This window comes from Thunnus albacares, chromosome 9 (assembly GCF_914725855.1).
Source record: "Thunnus albacares chromosome 9, fThuAlb1.1, whole genome shotgun sequence".
In the NCBI taxonomy this organism is placed as follows: Eukaryota; Metazoa; Chordata; class Actinopteri; order Scombriformes; family Scombridae; genus Thunnus; species Thunnus albacares.
In genome coordinates this window covers 28473067-28493964 of record NC_058114.1, presented here as the reverse complement: position 1 = coordinate 28493964, position 20898 = coordinate 28473067, and the positions used below count along the sequence as shown (strand labels likewise).

Sequence of the window (20898 nt, the reverse complement as noted above, 5' to 3'; positions counted from 1 at the left end):
GCTGCAGAAAATCTAGCCATGAAGGAATGCTTGTATCATTAGATTCCAAGAGTGAATATGTTTACTGTGTGTGCGTGTGAGGCATGAAGTTACTAAAAAATGTTTGCATTCTGTAAATCTACCCTGGGTAAATAAAGGTATAAATAAAATATCACAACAGCATAGTGGTGGTGCACAGTTGAAGTTGATGGTGAGACAAGCAAACAGGAAGTGAGGAATATTTTTTTTTGACACTTAATAAGGTCCCTAGCTAGCTATTACTTTATTATTCAATGTTGTATGGGTAGATGGCACAGTAATTACGGTATATGCTGTATGAGTAGCAGAGGTTTGGCCTTGATGGTGGTGCCTGGGGGAAAGCTGATGATGGTGTTATAGAAGAATAGACAGATTTCACTTTTTTGTGGCTTTGGTCCCAGTAAAGACCGTTGACAATGAGCTCTGTGAAGTATTCAGAATAAACAGGACATGTTTTCTGAAGGGCACATTGCTTTTGAGTTTTTCTGTCACTTTTCAATGCTTTGTGAACAACAAATTAAATTTCATGCACTTCTTTTGTATGGGGTGCTGAGCAGAAATTTCAGTGGCAGATATATATATATTTCAGAAGAAGCTGGATTTATCTGCAAGGCTAGATACCATTAAGGATATGTGGAAAAAATACATTTTGGCAGGATTTGGGTGAACTGTCCCTTTTAAGGTGCATTTTCTGCCTCATAGTCAGTGACTGTGGTCAGTTTCAGTCTGGTGTTGGTTAGATTTGTTTCTTTTGCTTAAACATTTCTTCTACTTTTACAGCTGCTCTTACAGGTTCACTTACATGTAGTTTACCACCAATTATATTTATAAACGTAATGATTAAAGTCTTTCCTTTCTGTCAATAATAGACCATTGTATCTACAGTATACTTGTAACATATTTTATTGATATTATGTATATGTTATGTATATGTTATGTTATGTAAGATATTATATAGTGACAAATAGTCACAAAATATTGTGACAAATATTTTGTTTTTCTGACCAGCAACCCAAAACTCAAAATATTCAATTTACAATGATTTTAAAGAGAAGAAAGCAGCAAATCCTGACGTTGGAAAAGTTATAACCAGAGAATTAGTGTTAGTTGCTGCCGATTAATTCTCTAATTGTTTCAGCTCTAATTATTACACATACTTATTATTATTCAAATTTTTATGGAAGAAGTTGCTTTAAGACAATATTTATGCTTCATTTATTAGGTTATTTTTATGTCTTCTGATATGAAGATTTATCAATCATTTACTAAAAACACACAAATTACCTGATAGTAATAAAGAAAAGCATTCTCTTTTTGTGATAACACAAAGTATAGTACCTGTGTTCAGTGCTCTACGCTAACACTCCTAATTAAAAGTGAAAAGTAAAACAGGTTTTGAGGTAAACACATTAAAATTACTCAGTAATTGAGACTGCATTTTGAATAGAACAAGAGTGTCAGACTGCATGAAAAGACACCAAAATAGAGCTTGTTCATCAACATCATTTCCCTGGAGAAACATGTCCCCAGCACCTCGGCTGCTGGTTACTTTTCCTCCGCGCCTGGCTACTCGCTGTGCATGTGGAAAACAGCGCCTCTGAAAATAGGGAGCATATGCTAGAAGAAGGAATGCAACTTCAAGTAATACTTGTTCCTTAACATTAACACAGCGTAAAGAAACCGAAGTGAAGTTGAGAAAAGACTTAGTTGTCAGTTGCATGTTCTCAAAACATTGTATTATACTTGCAAAAAAAAAAAAAAAGTATGAAGGAGGCATGGATAACAATCCCAAACTGGCGCCCACCAGTAATTATGATGTGAGTACAAAGAGATTTTTGCCATTCTAAAGGGAGAAGGGGAGTGTAGGTGTATTAATTCCTATTCCTTCCTGCTTCCTCGACTTGGAAGTTCAGATTTAGAAAAATAGACCCCCCCTCCCTCAAAAGAAAAGAAAAAACAAGAACTGTCACATTGACTGACGCCAATCGTATGTAGCATCTGTGTTCCCACTACTGCTCCCTATAGTATATGAGACACTGTGGCAATGTGGGAAACTGACAATGTCAATTTATCAGAACAAAAGCATTCCTCAGCTAGAGGAATACACATCTATGGGCCCTGGAGACAAAAATCATTCCACCCCCACCCTTACCTGTATCTAAACAGAATGTAGGACATTCACAACACCAGAAATAGAAATTTCAGTCACAATTATCATTTTTGAGTTTATCCCCTGCAGTCAAAAGTTAGTGTTTCACTTTAGAAGTTAGCGCTGCACTTTAATGGTAACTTTACTAAAGTAAACAATTGAATGTAAGTCAGTGAGAGGAATCAGGTGCCCAAAGAACTAATGCAACCAAAGATTGGGCATTTCAAATGAACTGACCTGGATCCATTCTGCCCTAAATGGTTATCTTGTTGTGAAATGTAATTTTACATTTAAATTGTTGTTTCTTTTCAGGTGTCTGATCCTGTCTTCCCCACCATTGCTTAGTGTTAAAGTTTTGGTAAGTGCTCGACCTCCTTTCTTTCTTTTGTCTCTAGTTTTCAACTACAGCACAATATATTTACAAGCCTGTTTTAAACAGAGATCCCGCAATACTGCCGTAAAGAAGACCCCTCATTACGCCAAACTCATTACGATTTACACAGAACCAAACAAAACTGGTATAATGTTGCCCCAGTGTGTGATTTTTTTGATAGCATGCCAGTGTTCCGCAATCAAAGTAGTGATGTGTAACACAACAGTGTTGACGTCTTGTGTGACGTACAACATAAGTGTTGGAACTGAATGTTGAGATGCTTTTGCTAGCCGTGCACATTTATAACACTCTTTAATGCCTAATTTTTTACACAACATGGACATCGATTGAGCTCTGTGACCACCTCCGCTTAATGGCAGAACAACAGTGCCCCCCAATTCCGTGTTTGTACGTTTTATAAAGTTAGTTTTATACAGATTTCAGTCTGTATGGTTTTATAAAGATAACACAAGAACTTACTAATATCTAGGTTATTGTTATCAACATTGCACAGTTTAATGCTTTAAAAAAAGCTTTTTCATTTATTAAAAAAAATGGCTGTAAATTGCAGTTACATACAGACATAATCAGCACCTGATTTTTTGACATATTTGCAATTATTTTAATCAAAAATATGATTGGAACATCGTTTTCACTGGACTGTGCAAATCTGTGTCATTTATAAAAGGCTAGTCAGTCTGAGTTATTGTTCTGAATTTAAATGTTTTTGTAAAGCCATTTCATCAAGGTGTAAAATACTGAAATATTGTTCCCCAGCTCAACTATTTTGCTGTATTGAACCGGAAATGAGGCATGGATTTAATATGCACACATGTGGGTCTGGACAAATTTCATTCTTGTTTCAGTACAGGATATCAAACTGTGTATGTCTGTAATATACACATTTTTTTCCCAATTATTTGCATTGTACAACACCTTGTAATTCTGGTTTTGAAAGGCGCTTTATAAATAAATTTTACTTACTTACTAATGATAATTAAATAGAAAAGCCTTTTTATTATATTATATGACATTATATTATATTGTATTTTATTTTTTAATTTATATAATTATTATATTTCTATTAGTTATGTGTTTATTCTATAAATTTATGAATTCCTCATGTAGTTATTGTATCCATATTTCTTTAAGATAATTTTGGCATCTCAGTAACTACAAAGACAAGTTTAACTTTTGTGAACATAATAGTTGATTACTGATAAAATTCCCAAGCCTATTCAATGCATTTTTGTCACAGAAACTTGGCTAAAGGGCAGGGGTTGCCCTAATGACGTACTGTGAGTGTTCCCATGATGCATTCCTGATTTATTCAGTTAGCCTCGGTTATGAGGAAAACAAGTCATGTGTTTAAGATCAAAAATGTAGAAAAACAGTACCTTCTTTAATCAAATGAAGCTTTGTCCAGTTAGTTTTTTCAGAGTCCTCAGATAGATATAAGCCAGATTTTTGCAATCCAGCTAAAATTGCCTCCTGCATAGGAATTAATGTAGAATTAAGTGAAGATTTCAATTCATTAATTGTCATAGCACCACTGCAAAACTACTGTATATGGACGTGTGGTACTTTATCAGGCCCGGTGTGATGAGTTTGGCATAGTGGCCAAAGTCAAAAATACAGGTCATATGATGCATTACATTTGCAACTGCCACAAAAGAAACAAAGAAAATTCACTGAGTATCAATTCATATTTATTGTAAGGCAGCTATAAACAACACTAACCTAATTAATGTAACTCATGACAATGATGTTAAGAGTCAGAAAGAAAATAAGGTAGCCTATTTATTATAATTCTTTGAACAGTTGCCCACTGGTTTTTACGTTGTTTACTAATGTCAGTGTCAACTAAAATGTCAAAAATACTTTAAAAAACAGGACTTTATCCAAAAAAAACCAACCTGTTAATAATAAAATCCGCTTGTAGACCTTATTACTGCATTTTAAATATGCATTAGGTACATTAATTAAAGGACCAGTGTTTTGGATTTACTGGCATCTAGCAGTGAGGTTGCAGATTGCAACCAAGTGAATACCCCTCCCCTCACCCTCCTGTTCCAAACGTGCAGGAGAACCTACAATGGCCACAAAACTTGCGAAAAACACAAAAGGCCCTCTCTAGAGCCAGTGTTTGGTTTGTCCTTTCTGGGCTACTGTAGAAACATGGCGGCCTCCATGGAAGAGGACCTGCTCCCCATGTAGATACAAAGGGCTCATTCTAAGATAACGAAAACACGATTCTTATTTTCAGGTGATTATACACTAATTAAAACACTTATGAATATATATTCCATTCCTGCCAAGTCTGTTCTGCTAGATGCCACTAAATTCTACACACTGCACCTTTCAGTCTACAGTGCTTCTTTGTCTTTATCTGCTGATTAGCTGACTCTTTGTTGGTGTTATTTCTGATAAGCTGCTGAGAACTCCCTTAACAGCCACATCAAAATTGTATTTGCGTGTCCTGATAACGCTAATGGTCCTTGGTATAATTGATTTAAAATATAATTTCAGTAGTGTTTTAGTCATGCTTACTTTGTCTATTTTAAAGTCTAATGGAGCAGTTAATACTTTTTTGTTTTTTGGTCCTGTTACAAAACTGTGTGCCATTAGATTAACGTCATTCAGTCATTTGTCTGGATAATCACTTTTAAGTAGCTTTACCAGCTTGTATTAGTCACAAAAACCCCTATCAACCAAAGATGCTCATCTGAAGTCTTCCTCCAGTGAACAGGCCTTTCTCAAAATACACAGACTATACTGAACAGAAGATACAGTAACACAGTATATTGTGCAAATTGTAAATGCAAGCACTGAAATGAGCAAGCTCTGAGGTGTCTGTGTTTAGCAAAGCATGCACTGTTGTTGAATACCAAAATTCAATATATTTTTGAAACAGATGGCAAGGTGCTCATATGGGAACCTGAGCTCTTCTTCACTGAATATGAAAATGTTGAACAGGTGGTCCAAGAAGCTTCATTCCCTGCTACGGCTTTCATTAACACACTTTTATTCTTCTAGTAATAATAAACTTGCTTCTGCCCTTCGAGACAGAGGACCTGCTTCTTTTTTATAGGCAAAAACTGTCAAACTCTGGCCTTGCTATGGATTATTAGACACAACCCTTTCCACCAACATAACCAAAAACCATAAAAGACATGGACACACACATACAGTGTGAGAATGTTTTATGATCTGATAGGAGTCCAGAATTCAGTGTTTATTAGAGCATGGGTCTATTTTGTGATCATGTATCAACTCATTTTCAGTGGCTATGTGAAACTACTCTGCAGTCATATTCAGATATGTGCATCTCAGGAAGGTGTCTGTACAAGAGATGCACGATATTATTGGCATGTCATCGGTATCGGCTGATAAAAGCTTTATCGGCATTGGCGAATTCTGCTGATTATGAGAGGCTGATATGTCGCCTTCCCCTCCGCCACCTGACTGTGCTTCCCTCAATGGACTGTGTCACCCTGACAGTCCTGGTACTTCCTCCGCAGGCTCCACTAAACTCAGTTGCCCATCAAGCCAGCTGCTTCTTCCGGCTTTAACCTGAATAACAAACCGGTGCTTGGTTCATAGATATATAAAGAGATCACATAAACCATCTAGCGTTAACTTCTTGCACACGTGAGTTTCTGGCGCCATACTAGCTAGATAGCAGTTGAGGACTGACCAACAGCTAATGCTAACAGAAAATAAATAATGGTCTAAATCTCTGTTATACTTCTAAACACATCATATCAATATTTGAGTCACCTTAATCAGGCTGTCTGGACCGTTCAGAGCAGCTGCTAGGCCCATCACCCTTTGAAACTATAACATTAGCTAATGTTATGTTAGCTCAGTTACTAGTAGCAACAGTATCATTAGATGATATCTGATATCTTCACTGTTAATTGTTAAACATAAATTACCAGCAGTTTGTCATAATTAAGTGGACATACATACATAAGTGGACAACTACATGCTGTAGCTATAAATATAATATCACATTTAATGTAATTATTTGGATTATTAAAAGGTCATTTTAAACCCCAGTAATGAAGCTACATGTATGTAGCATTGTAGCTTCTACAGATCACATTTAGTGATAAATGTTGCTCATATTGGTCTAGTTTTCTAGGTACAGATGATTTTTAAGGTTATTTGAAATTGACCTTCAGGTAAAAAAGTGATAAAATATTTGTCAGTGGTACTGGAGTTAATGCTTTATTGCCATTTCAACATAGTTGACAGAAATGCTTTGCTTTGGTGAGCTCACATAAAACAAAACTTGCCTCCCAGACAACCGTGCCTCAAACACTGTGTCACATTTGGTTTCATTAACCTAAACAGCATAAATGCATTGTAATCAGTGACCTGCAATACATATAGCTCTTTATTTTGTATAGGTCTGTCAAGATTAATGCCTTTTTTGAGAAATAATTTCCACTTTGGTTAGTCACTATCAACAAATATATAACAGATACATTGATGTATTCTTCAAAAGAGCCAGTGGCAGTTTTTTCCACATATTGTTTTGTAGAAAATTGCCATGGAAACTATGGGCTTGAATTTGTGTCAGGGTCATCAGTGATGGTAAAATCACTTTGTCTTTTACATATTGAAAGAGCTGTGTGATCTTTTCAAGGTTTTTACTAATTGCTTTACAGTAGTTTAAAAATATATTTTCTTTGTTGTAAGTTTTTCTTTTTAACATGTGCAGTACATTCATAATTTGACAGACTAAGAGTGCAGATGATCAGGACTAGAGTCTGTCTGGGGTAGATTTATGAAAATGCAACTGTCACATCTTCATCTACAGACATAGAGGGGTTCCCTATTTATTCTCACAACAATTCATTTACAGTATAGAGTCATTGGTCAATTCACATAAAAAGCAATATTTGTATTGTTTCATACTTGAAAAATAAATGATCACATAAGCAAGACAAGGCAAGGTTTATTTGTATAGCACATTTCAACAAGTGCAAAGTGCTGGACATTTCAGGAGTTTTTGAAAGTGATTTTTGTAAGAGTGGTATCTTTAAGAGGATATAAAAAAGCTTTTTATCCAGTGAGGTTTATCATTTATTTGTTCTTTAGTTAACTTCAGAACCCTTAAGAGACATTTAAGCATAAATAAGCAAAGGAAAATGTGACTGTTTGCATAGTGAGGGCTAAAATCAACTAAATACATTTTACCCACAACCTTGCTAACCTCAAAAACACTCATACACCCTCTTGGTTCATGACAAATAATAGAATGACACCCTGCACAGAGAAGTTTGGTTTTATTTCTCAACCAACATAAAAGCATCACAGTAGCATAGAAGAGGACTGAGAGACTACCTTACATGCTCAGGCCACAGTGGCACTGTGAACTTAACTTGCCAGGGAAGGTTCTTGGTTTCTCAGACTGTTTGGATTCCTGGCTCACAGTTTGTCTGTTTGGGCCAGATTCTTGAAGCGCACATCAAATCGACGGATGACTAGCGAGGCCGGCTGCCAGCTGAATTTCAAGAACAGTTTAGCTTCACTGTAGAATTTCAAATGCTTAACTCTTTGTTGGGCTTGGTTGGAGCTATGGCCATGGTTTTCCTTGACTCATTTTTGAATGTACAGGCTTAATTTGAAAGGACAAATCCTCCAATTTTTGCTGTACTCTCCTGGGGATGCACCAGGGAAATTATGTTACAGCCTCCTTTTTTGGCAATTTTGTATTTTAGGCAAGTTCTCCTTTCTCATTCAAAAGCCATGTATTTCAATCCAACCGAATACCAGCCCACTTTAAGTAAGGTAAACATCTTTTAGATACATACATACAGTATGTCCTAATTTTGATTCATACTGTTCTTCACAGTTTCTTCAGAGCTTTTCCAACCTGATAATCCCAACAGTTATGTTTGCATTTGGTGTTAAAACCGCTTTCAGGACTGAAAGAAAACCCCAGACATAATCTTGTCCAAATATGTTTGTTTGGTATTTGCTTACATTGCATAATGCCATCTGAAAATTTTGCACATATCAAGTCAATAAAATATATACAGTATACGGTAGATAATCTCTCAACTCTTCAGCATCTAGTTTTAGTGTCCAACATATTAAAATTTTAGGATGCTACTATATGTCAGAACTTATTTTCTGGGTGTCTAGAGACTTTGTGTCCTGAAACCCTTAAAAACACCAGTGTCACATTCCACAAGCCCTGCTCTGTGTTGAGACTGTGTTATTGTAGTATAGTGGCATACAAATTTCTTAAATGGACCATATACCCATGTGATGTGTGTTGGTGTCAGCACATTAAAACATGACATGGTATAGTCCAGTGATAGTCCAAGATTGTCCTGATTGGATAGTTCAGAACAAATGATGAAGCCAATGAATATTGTACTGTTTGCTTACATGGTGCCTGAAGTGTTTTACATTCATAAGCACTGCTTAACAAAGAGCCACGAATGCTCTGTTTTGGCATCTATTATCATGGGATTTTGCACCTCATTAACATCAAATTTGGCAGATTTAGATGAACGGGGCTGACAGTGCAGTCATGTCACAGGGGTAATCTTTCTTTTCTGCCTGCCTTCCCTTTTCCTTTCCTTATCCTTCTCTCCTTTCTTTACACATTACTGTGGAGTTTCTGGCCCATCCAGCTCCATTAGATAATAGTCACTGAGTTATGACGGTTGAAGTGGACATGCCCAAGTGGTCAGAGCTAGATTACGTAGCATCTCAAATAAATAATTTGCTTGTGATATCTGTCCTAAAGATGCAATCACAGATTCCCCAAAGGGAGATATTCTGTCACAGACTTTGTTGTTTTAAGCCATCAAAAAGGAATTGCTGTGTGTACCAGACTCACTTAATTTGTTTCACACAGTTTGGAAAAAAATAGTTTGCCAATTTTTTCCTTAAAGCAGTACTCCACCCAAAATCAAGCTTTTTAGTATCAAATACTCTCCTCCTGTAAGCCTGAAAGTTGGCTGTTAAAGGTTGGTTACCACTGAGGTCATGTGCTCTGTATTTTTTGAGGAATTCCTTGTTTTAGGCAATATGAAGGAACTTTACATTTTACAGTTGTAAAAAAAATTACATAAGGCTGGTATATTATAAGCCAAATCCATTATTTTCAGACTGTGTAATTACTTTGCCATACTTTTAGGCCAACATAAGAATGATTAAATAGTCTTCGGCATTTCTACGCAGAATTTTAGTCCTGATAGTGTGAAGAGGACTGTGAACACAGCAACATTAAGACCTTTATGTTGCTAAAATAAAATTTACACAAAATTTCACTGAACAATTAAATAGTTAAAATATGAAAAATCCAAGTAATTCAAAAAGACCTTTTTTTGGTATGTTTGTGGTGCGCTGAGGAGACTCATGACGTCAGTATTAAACCCTGGCTACTGTCCTAGGCTGTGGTCAGCTTTATTCACGTCAGGTGTACTCCAATGGTGGCAAGTTTTCACAGTGTAACCGAACTTTCTAAAAGTCAGTATAAACCTCTCAAACGACTGCTGCAACATAATTCACTCCCTCGCTTTCCCATCTGTATGCTCAGCATGTTCCAAACATCCATATTTTCACCAAAAAAGGCAAAACATGGCTTAATACACAACTTCTGTCTGTAGCTCGCATTTGCCTCCGTTCTGAAGAACAAAACAACCATCTTTTAACGGTCTTATTTTTAGAAAAAGACAATTATGTAGGTAGAGTATCTCTTTAATTTAAACCTTAGTTATGATATTGGTTACAAAATAGTTAGAATGATTACTTAGCAGCATAGTATTTCTGAAATAGTATCCCACTGAAACTGTGACATTTGAAAAGAAGCTTAATTTCAGAGAACTTCTGTAAAAATCCACCACCTGATTTTGACTTCATGCAATCTTCATGCAAAAAAGCTAAAAGGCAGATAAAATCAAGACCGTTTAGTAGTTTATAGTGAGTTAAGATACAGATTGCTTGGACTTGCTTTCTCTTGATGGCTGTGCTGTCTTCATTTTTATACCTCTGTTATTGGCAGTTCATTTTCAACAGTATTAATTCAGTTGGTTAACTGTATGTCTGGTACTGTGACACTGAGAGAGCATATTTAGAATGCAGACACTGTGAGCTTTAATCTATTTTATTGAATCAATGCCACCCCGTTGGCTGGGAGGGGCCACATGCATTAACTATGCAATGGAAAATAATGGTGTATTGAACTGGCATATGATAGAACCATTGTGCCTTTTGTTCACAGCTCTTCAAATATGTCTGATGGTTGCCATCAAGCCACATGTTCACACACTGAGGATGAAGGTCTGTTCTTAAACAAGTGCTGTAGAGGGGAAAAAATCACCCTCTGCAAGGAAAAGTGAAGAGCAGAAAACAAGTAAATAAGACATGCTTAGGGGGGGAAAGATTAGATTAAGACAACCCCAGAGTGATTAAGAGGCTGACATAGATACCCTGGCTGGATTTTTAGATGGACCAGTTAGCGGGGCTTGGATTGGTTTTAAGCAGCAGGAACAGATAAACAGCAACAGTCATCAGTCAATTAAGGCTAAAGCCCTCCAAAACAACTAGTTTAACTTTGCTTTTCAATTAATCTTCTTTGGATAGGTCACCAAGGGTCGTAGCGCTGCCGAGTGAGCAGTGGAGAAGGAAAAGATTAAGTAAGAGTCCAAACAACTGGGCACCAGGACTAAAGCCCAGAGCATTTAACCCAGCCCCTCTGATGCTGCACAGATGCTTTCGGCCAAGCAGGATTTCAGCACTTTGTTTTTCTTCAGCAGATAGACAAAGATCTGATTTATTTCAAGAAATGATCTGTGGATGAATCATGGAAGTCCAAACGTGTCCAACTTTTAGATTTACACAATCGCCTGCTTTTCTCTGTTCTACCGAGCCCTTTCAAGAGCGTTTTAACATCAAAAAAACACATCTGTGCTGTAATATGTTTGTCAAAGCGATCTGTAAGAAATCCCTGAGCTAAAGTCCTCATCTGCTGTGGGGGAAAATCTCTGTGATGTACTCTTGTGGATTGAAATCATCAGTGTTTATCGTACGGATGAAACAAATCTAATATAGTGACTTGCTTTAGAGATTGCCACTGTTTTATATAGCCCTAAAATGTAGATTATCAACTTGTAATCAATCTCAAGCTCTTTGTTGCTGATAGTCTTTGAAATAACAGTCTCCCACAGTGGCTGAGAATCTTATAGTGAGCTTAGCCACTGGTATTGTGTGTTTTTAAAGAGAGTATGAGGAAACCCGGGCTCAGTGTGACATGATGAAGTTATGGGCCTAAAGCTCCTCATTGTTATGTATCTGCGGTCCTGCAGTCCAGTGCTGCAGAATATAGAGAGGGTGAAGGAAACAGTGCTGTTGCTGCCAACCTGCCGGGTCTGTTTCTATTCCTAAGAAAAGAGTGTACAATTGAAGCAATACCTGTAAGTCAAGACAAAGGGGTAAGGCACCCTGGCTGTTTGTCAGACTCTTTCATCGGGCCGAGCTCAAGCTCAATTGGATACAATTGCAATGTGAAATCTCTGTCTGCTGCAATTGCTTAAATGGTAGCTCAAGTATTTAAAAAAAAAAAGCTCAGATGAAATTGTCATGAGCTTACACTCAATTCATGTCTTTATATCCTATGCTGTGCTAAGGGGATTCTTGAGCAAAGTCATCTGTATTCTGTAAACAAAGTGTTATTGATGAGTTGATTCTATGTGGCTTTGCCAGTGAGCGAGCCGGGGAAGGGATTATGTCCCCAAGCCAAAACCCAATAGAAGTTTGAATAAGGGGATAGATGCGCAGTGCTCATTGTAGCAGTAGAGGATAAGCTGTGTTCAACATTGAAATAACAGCTACCTGTGAAATGAAAAGGTTTTGGAATCTCAGACTTGCTGAAGCGGGAAATATCTTCATTTACTGTCACAGAATGATAAATCAACAAAAGTTTATTAAGTGAGTACTAAAGGCAACAGAAACGCCCTAATTCATTGTGTTTTGGAGCATTTTCACTTGATGTTTGTGATGATAACAGCTTACCGAGGGCCCATAATTGGAGTTTTTTTCTGGAGACCTTTGATGAGGTTTCATTTACTGAAGGATTTAAGCATTTCCAGTAAGAGACTGGAAAGGTGTGACTACAGCAGCATACGGCTGAGGCTGTGAGAAATCCAGAAATCCTCTAATCCACCATTTTTACAGTACAGGGATTATATTATATTCTGTGACTTTTTTTTCTGTTTTTATGTCCCTCTTTGCATTAATCTGTCCTCAGTTTGGTGTCAGTCACTGTTGTTGTTCAGCTATGAGGGATGTTATTTTGTGCTTAATGTTGCATCTGGTCAGTGGGCCAAGATACATCCACTTAGCTCTGTGATATCTTAAATCAGTTTGACAGTAAATAAACAGTAGACCTCTCCTTAGATACCCTGCCTGTCAGTGTTGTACTGCTGCATAATTATGAGGAATAACAGCTAAAAATGTGCAGTCATTTCAGGCATCTTAAAGCCCCTGAAAATGCAGTTTTTAATCTTGAGTAATTCCTCTATAATATTAGATATCCTTTACTAAGCATCAACAATCAAAGTTAAAGTTTGAAAAAAAAAATAAACATGATTAGTTATTTTTTCTTAAGAATTTCAGTCAAAACAATCAGATGACCTGCTTCATCAGGACTTTGTGAGAGAGGTTTGATCCGATTTGATTCAACATTGATCCACATTTTGATTCAAATATTTGATAAATCCTGATTGGTGCACAGAAATGTGTGACATCACCTTTTTCCAACTAAGTCAGTTTGCTTCGAACAATTGAGAAGAGCACAAACAAAACAAAAAATATAAAAAAATCCTCATGTAAAATAACCACAACTCTTCTAACTTTGTCAGAATATTGTGTGTTTATGTTAGAACCCATCACTCATAGTAAGAAGCTTATAGAGAAAATAGGTTTTCAGGGCCTTTAATTACATCTGAAAACTATGTCTGCTTTGCCAAAAATTGTCATGGCTTTCATGGAAGATCACAAAACTCAGCTTGCTTTACCATCATTGTTCTTTAGGGAGATCTCTCATCTTCCATCATATCATAGTGGTGTTACAAATACCGGTCTGGATGCCTTTTAAGCCTCATTAAAAATACAGTGAGATTACAGTCCATCCCAATCACCATGGGTTTTTGAATAAACATGTATTCAAAACTGATTTACAGCTCCTACACCGCACATACACAATTATAAAAACACACACAGCTGACAGTTTGGTCCCCTAAATGACACGCTTGCCTCTCTTTTATCATATTTCATCGCTCGAGTCTTAGCCAACACAAGCAGTTACTGTCGCATGACCAGACGCCTGACTTGTTTGTGAGTTCAGGATCATAATTAACCCTGTCCAATGGTAAAATGTGTTCTCTTGCAATTCATACTTTTCTCATGAGACGAGGATTCCAGTCTGTCCATGTCTTCATAAATTACATTTCAGAAAGTTTTTAGAGAGTCTGTGTTTTTTTCTAGAGAAACCCCAGTCAACTTAATTATCACCTAGACTTGCACTGCAGACTGTCCTTGAAACGCCCAACTATACGTGTGTGTTACAGTCCAAGTCTTCTCACTTTTCACCGTTTTGCCTCATCATATGTCTTTAGAAAGACTCCACCACAATGAACAAATATTGAAAGTAGGAGAGACTCTACTACTACTGTACCCCTCCCATATCAATCTACCAGCAGACCCCGCTGAGATTTGCTTCTTAACATCAAGTGCTCATTTCAGAAATGAAAGGCAGCAATTAACACATCAAGGCTGAAGATGGTACTTTTTTTTTCCCTCTCCTGCCCGTGCAGGTAGCTACAGCAAAAAAAGTCATCCTGTTGCATGATAAGCATTTCCTTTGCTGTGATAAGAAGCCCTAGGATAATGCCTGTCAGATGAGGCCAATTAATGATGGCTTGATGTGATGCTTTATCTGTTCAAGGCAAGTCCATAGCTCTTCTCGCTCACTGTTGTTCCCTTCCAGATAAGCTTTACTTTGTTGACTTTGCCCCAATCCTCTTCCAAAACCAAAGGCACTTATTAGCTACCTATCCGAGAGTGACATGTGTAGCTACAGGCCAGTGTTGAATTATGGTCCTTCATTGTCATCTCTGTAGTTTATGGATTAACAGTTTGATTTAATTTTCAGCTATCATAGGCACAGTGCAGCTGATTGGCATATTTAGAGGCAAGGACCAATGTTCTCCCCCAAGCTTTTCAGTGAGGCAGCTCAACAAGGAAGTCTGGATGTTAAATCACTCATCACACACATGATTTATTTTTGCTGTACACAGAAGTTCAGAAGTATGCTACAACAGGATGTTCATGAGAAGGGTGGAAAAAATCAAGTGGGCCAGTATTTTCTTTTTGGTTACCATAGACTTACACAGAGTAGAATAGTGCGACAACTAACAATTATTTTCCTTATTGATTAACCAGTTATTTTATTGATTAATTAATTAATCATTCATCCAATTAATTATCCATAAAACTTCATAAAATAGTGAAAAATTCCAGTTTGCCAGAACCCAATGGGTCCATCATCAGTTGGCTTGTTTGGTCTGATCATGAGTCCAAATCCCCAAAATATTCAACTTAAATGATATAAAACAGATAAAAGCAGCAAATGACTGACACTGGAGAGGATGGGACAGGAAAATTTTTGTTTGAAAAATGACTCAAATGTTTAATTGATGATCAAAATAGTCGCCCAATTTTTGTCTTTCATCTGATTGTTTCATCTGTGGAGTAGAACTTTAAACTTTAAATCAGAAGAATTAAGACATTTAATTATATTGTCCAAATGTTTGAGGGACAATATTGAATTCTTGATGTCGATATTGATATTTGAGATTTTGAACATTTTACATAAACACATGTCATGAACATACATTTTAATACAGGTCACTTAAATTTTGATATTAAATGATTATTACCAAGATACTGTATGTACTGTGAAGGAAACTTGAAATATAAAAAACTTGTTCTCTGGTGAACGAAACTCTGTAATTGTGTCACTGTTTCTAAACTATGTCAGACATATGTTTGGCATTTCTTTGCTGCATACACATATATATTGGTGTCAGCATTGGCTGCACCAAATACCTCTTCCTCAGGTGAATTTAATAAAAGTTATCCATCTTTCTTGTCAGTCTCTGCCATTTTTACAGTGGCTTTTCACCCACTTTTGAGGGATGTCGGTAATTTCCTGTAATTTGGAAATTTGGCAATAATTATTTCTGTTGTATTTCTTCTACTTCCTCTCAGTTGCATCTTATGAGTCAGGAAGAGAATGGGACAGTATTTTGAAAGACAAACTACATAAGGATTTATCAATTTTTAACCAAAATTTGCAAACCTTCTCTATAATTTAAATCTTGTAGTTCAAATAAAATGTCTGTTTTGAGGTTTTGTCTCCTTTTTAAATGTCTTACACAATCTGAACTTTGTTATTCAGTTGAATGCTTTATATTCTTTCGTTGATAATGGTTAAAAATTTTCTTGAATATTACAGCTACATGTCATGAAATGGCTTTATTGTTGATAAAACCTTATCTAGAGGTGTGGCATTCATGTCACCCATCCATATATGCTTCTGTAGCTTAACATTACCCGTTACAATCAAGTGAAAGTAGATCATCTTGTGTCATTTGATATCGATTTGCTGAAAATGTGAAACATACAGATCCTTTCTTTGTTTATTGTTGATGCAAATATATTTTTTAAAAGTCTGCTATCCGCCACAGAGGTATGCGGGAGCTGGTTAAGGTTGTGTTGTGATATATTTACAGCTGTCAGTCAGTAACCTCCTGAGACTCAGATAAGATAAACTCCTGAGACGTCGCATCTTACCACTTGCAGTATCAAGGAGCACATACTCCAGTCATGCAAGCCATCCAATTCTATTTGATATTTCCCAAGCCAATACAAGCTGTCAGTCAGCATTAAAGTCAGATTCACATATTTACAGAAAAGTTGTGCTGCTGTCATTAGGGAGCAAAGGCCAACAACTCAAGTAAAGTACTCAACAGCTGTTCAAAAAACTCATGCAAATCTTGTTAGGAAGTTTTGAACTGTTACTTTAGCAAACATTGCTATTATCTTGTGGAATAAGTGGTGTGTTTCTTTACCCAAGTGATATGGGAATATAATTCTTGTTTTTGCTGTAATTCTGTAACTCTCCAAATGATTGATGAGCAAAAAAGAAGCACATTTGAACAGTAGATATTTTCAGAAAATACTGTCACCCTTCAGACTTTCTCTTTGCCTCTCTTTGTGTATGGATGCCACAACATGTTCAGTTTATTAGCACAGATAAAGAAAAAACTTCTGACACAATGACAACAAAAAAAAGTGTTGAAGAAACCCAGAAAGGTTTTTGTGAGCATACACTCCCCATAGAGAGAATAAGTATTTGTAATTTGACCATAGTTTCTTGAGAGAGAGACCCCCCTCACACGGTGAAGCCGGGACTCCTGAACAGAGAAGAGACCTCTGCCCGAGCATTTCAATCTATGCGTAGGCTTGTGTAGTACGAAGAGGTCAGAAATATAAAAAAGGAGCAAGGTCACAAAGAGAAAAATGTAATCAATAACATCTAAAAATCAATTCTAAAACATACTGGGAGCTAGTGTAAGAAGGCTAAAGCAGGTGTGATGTGGTCTCAGGCATCTTTGTTGTGCTTAAAAGCTTGTTAGCTACAGTCTGCAGGCAATCGATAGAATTATGGTTAGGATGAGTGAAGAAGCTGTTGCAATATTCAACATGTGAGGAGATAAAAGTATGTAAAATGTTCCATTTGACCTTTAGTGGAAACAAATATGCAAATCATACAAACTTAAAAATACCTGCAGTGACAAGTAGTAACAGACGCCCAATTACAAATAATGTATGCACACACACATGAATTCACACGAGCATACTGTGGATTCACTCATACCTGCTTACAAAAAAAGAGAGAAACACTGAATCAAATTAAGGACTTGAAGGTCTATGATAGTTTCAAATCATATCTTTAACACAAAGAAACTTAAAAACGGTCCACTGAAGGCCTCCAGTTTCTCAAGGTAATGTAATAGGGCTTCTATAGGCATAGGCATTCCAACTCTGTATTTTTGGAAATAGCAAAAGACATTCAATAATTACATATCAAGGTGTCTTTGAGCAAGACATTTAACCTCATATTGCTTCCGATGGTTAGGCCAGTACTTTGCATGGTAGCCATCAGTGTGTGTAAATGTGTAAATGAGAGATAAAATGTAAAGCACTTAAGATAAAAGCGCTATATAGTACATGTAGTACCAGTAGTATATATAGTTATTGCACAGCTGTTTTTCGATTCTGAAATACATTTCACATGATGTTTTAACACTTAAATGAAAGCACTGGAGCCACCTTTTCATTTCTCACCCGTTATTCTGGAGTATTTTTTTCTCCTGCTTTGCTCAGGGAGGTGGTGCAGGGTGTTGATGGGGGGTGGGGTTGTTACTCTTTGTAGTAGTCACAGTTCAAAATCTCATTTGTAATGGTTATCAGCCGGTTGGAGTCTTCACAATAGCTAATGGGGAAAACAAATCGGTATTTGCCATGTTTATCATTTGATTAACCTTCATTTTATTCCTTTGTGTAATTAGCCTAATTATGAGAGGCTTTACACTGAATATTTGATAGCTCCTTCAAAAGGCACTTTAGGTCTGAAACTCTCTGGCCTTTAACAAACGAAGCCCTCCCTGTGCGAACCAGGTGAACCTTTGCTGACTGTAAAGTGGGACTACATATTGTAAAACAGTTCCAGTGAACGCTGAAAGAACAATTTGCAATTTAAAACTTACAGCAGGTGTCAGTTTATGATGCTGCCTCTCATCGGAAATAATTGAAACACCTGATAATGTATTAATCAAATTGCCTCATTTAGATAGGTTCTGATAGCAGATATGAAACAAAGAACACACTGTTACACCGTTAAAGTAGAAGTAGACAAGTAACCGTTGACGTCCGTTGCTGCAACCCACCCAACAAGTTTGTTCTCGCCTCTGTGGGGGAGAGGCTCGCTGCCCGTCCGTTTCTGTCAAGCTGGAATCAGCCGCCTCTTGTTGGGCTACACAGCCTGTCTGAGTGTAGACACAATGAGTTGTGATTGGGACCCTCTTCTTCATTGAGCTCTGAGCAACAGTCGCTTTGACGGAACAAAGAGGTGATTTTTGCCTGCTAGCTTTCTCACTCCTGTTGTCATGGCTGGTTTGTGTTAAGAGGCCAGTGCTAGTGCAATGATTGGCTTACAGCAGGTGACCTCGAGACAGAAGTGTTGAGAAAAAAGGAGTTGTTGTTGGTATTAGAGGTGAAGTTGCTTCACTGTAATGTATCAAGACCTCAGAAGACCTTTTTTTCCCTCACACAGTCCAGAGCTTTTTGTAACTGTGGAGTTGCTGGTTTAACTTCTTTGTGACAGCTCCTTTCTTTCCCTGATGTACTGTTCCAGATCAGGGGTCAGCACATAGAGGGCAAAACTCCTTTAATTTCCCTTATTGGGCTGCAACAAACCCTAAGTATAGTTAAGTATTTTTCAGAATAGATAAAACAATGTACTATAAATGTAACTCTAGTAGAAAGTGGCCTTTCATTCATTATCTAATAATCAATACCTTCATGTGGAGAGTGACGTTCAGACTACTTTCCCTTATTCTGAAATAAACAATTACCAGCTGAATAACACATTAATAGAACCACTTTACCTTTTTATTTAAATTTCACCAAACTAGAACTGAAGCAATTATTGATTAGTCAAGTGACACAAAATTAATCAGCAACTTCTTTGATAGTCAGTTAATCGTTTCAGTCACTTTTCAAGCAAAAATGCCAAACATTGTCTAGCTCCAACTTCTCAAATGTGAGGATCTGCTGCCTTTCTTTGTTTGATATCCTTGTAAACTGAATATCTTTGGGTTTTGTAAGACATCTAAAGGACTCCCTTTTGACTAATGGAGAAATGATAACTGTTCTCAGTATGCTATGACATTGTATAGACCAAAAGATTGATAAATTAAGGGTGCTCTGTGGAGTTTTCTTGTAAGCAAAATTCAATGTTCCTCACCAAAATGCATTGTGTGTTTCCTTAAGGCCTGACAAACATGTTGAGTGCATTTTGTTCTTCATTAAAAATGTACAAAGATGATTTTTAGAGAATTTTAAATCCTACGATAAAGCCCACATCCATGTTTTCTAACTTGCAGTCTTCTTCACTGCCCTTTTTTGTAAAAACATCGCTCCATAGTGTTACTAGTGGTGAAAAACTTCACAGAGTAACTAATCGAGAAAAAAATAGAAGATTAATTGATGATGAAAATAATTGTTTCAACTCTAGAGTACACAAAACTCTTCAATTAAAAGTTTTAATTCCTCAGTATCATTTAACCAAAAGAAAATTGTCTTTTCACAAAACAAATTAGAAATTAAATTATTTTCCAGCTGCACAACTTATAAGGAAGAAACAACATTGTCAGTTTCAGAAAAAGATTAACACATCCCATTCTTCTTTAAATGTCTTGTTTTCTGTCATCACCATTCTTTTGCACAGTTTTTGACAGACAGGGCGTGTTTCATTGAGAGATGCTGGCTTTGACTGTAACCTAGCTCAGATTAAAGAAAGGCTGTAGCGTATGTAAAATTCACATTTAGACATCATTCCCTCTTTTTTTTTTAAAGTAATGTCTTCTTCTTTTATCCTTCTGGGGACTTACCAAGACCTCTCACTGTGTTGGGAATTAACAGTGGTGTTTTACTTTACTTAATCCATACATTACATGTTTTATATGGATAAGTAAAATAACAAATTACTGTCACATTTATGCACAGGGAATTCCTGTCTTACAGGGATAAAGCAGTAAATTACTTACTTTCTTTTTTTCTAGGTCATTGTATGATAAAGAACTGCAGGGAATGTACAGATAATTGCAGCAAAGTGCCACTTTGTCCATAACCATGTACCACTGAGAGTGCAACAGTACCTGTTTTACACATCAGTATTCTGACATTTGGGTTAACCTTTTTTCATTTATTTTTCATTCATTTAGTGCCTGTTAACAGTGAAGACATAGAAATGATGCCTACGCGATTAGGTCTAAAATAAATTGACTGCTGAATTTAAATGTAAAGGCCACTGAATTAAAATCACATTCTCTGCTCTTGAGTTGGTGTTAAGATAATCTTGTCATGTAGCTGTACTGTTTGCAGTGGCTATGTTTCAGAACATGATGTTTGACTTGCCCGGTCCTCTGATGCCCTGACACTGGTGTTTCGCTTCCAGTATTAAATTTTCAACACTTGAAAG

At 36.7% G+C, this 20898-nt stretch overlaps 1 protein-coding gene across 1 annotated transcript in view; it reads left to right on the top strand.

Annotated features, from left to right (window-relative positions):
* LOC122989134 (LIM domain containing preferred translocation partner in lipoma) overlaps positions 1-20898 on the top strand; it is a 136264-nt gene that overhangs the window by 21403 nt on the left and 93963 nt on the right. The window contains exon 2 of the mRNA XM_044361816.1: positions 2480-2525. The gene's annotated coding sequence lies outside the window, so the exon portion shown is untranslated. The remainder of the gene's footprint in view (positions 1-2479; positions 2526-20898) is intronic.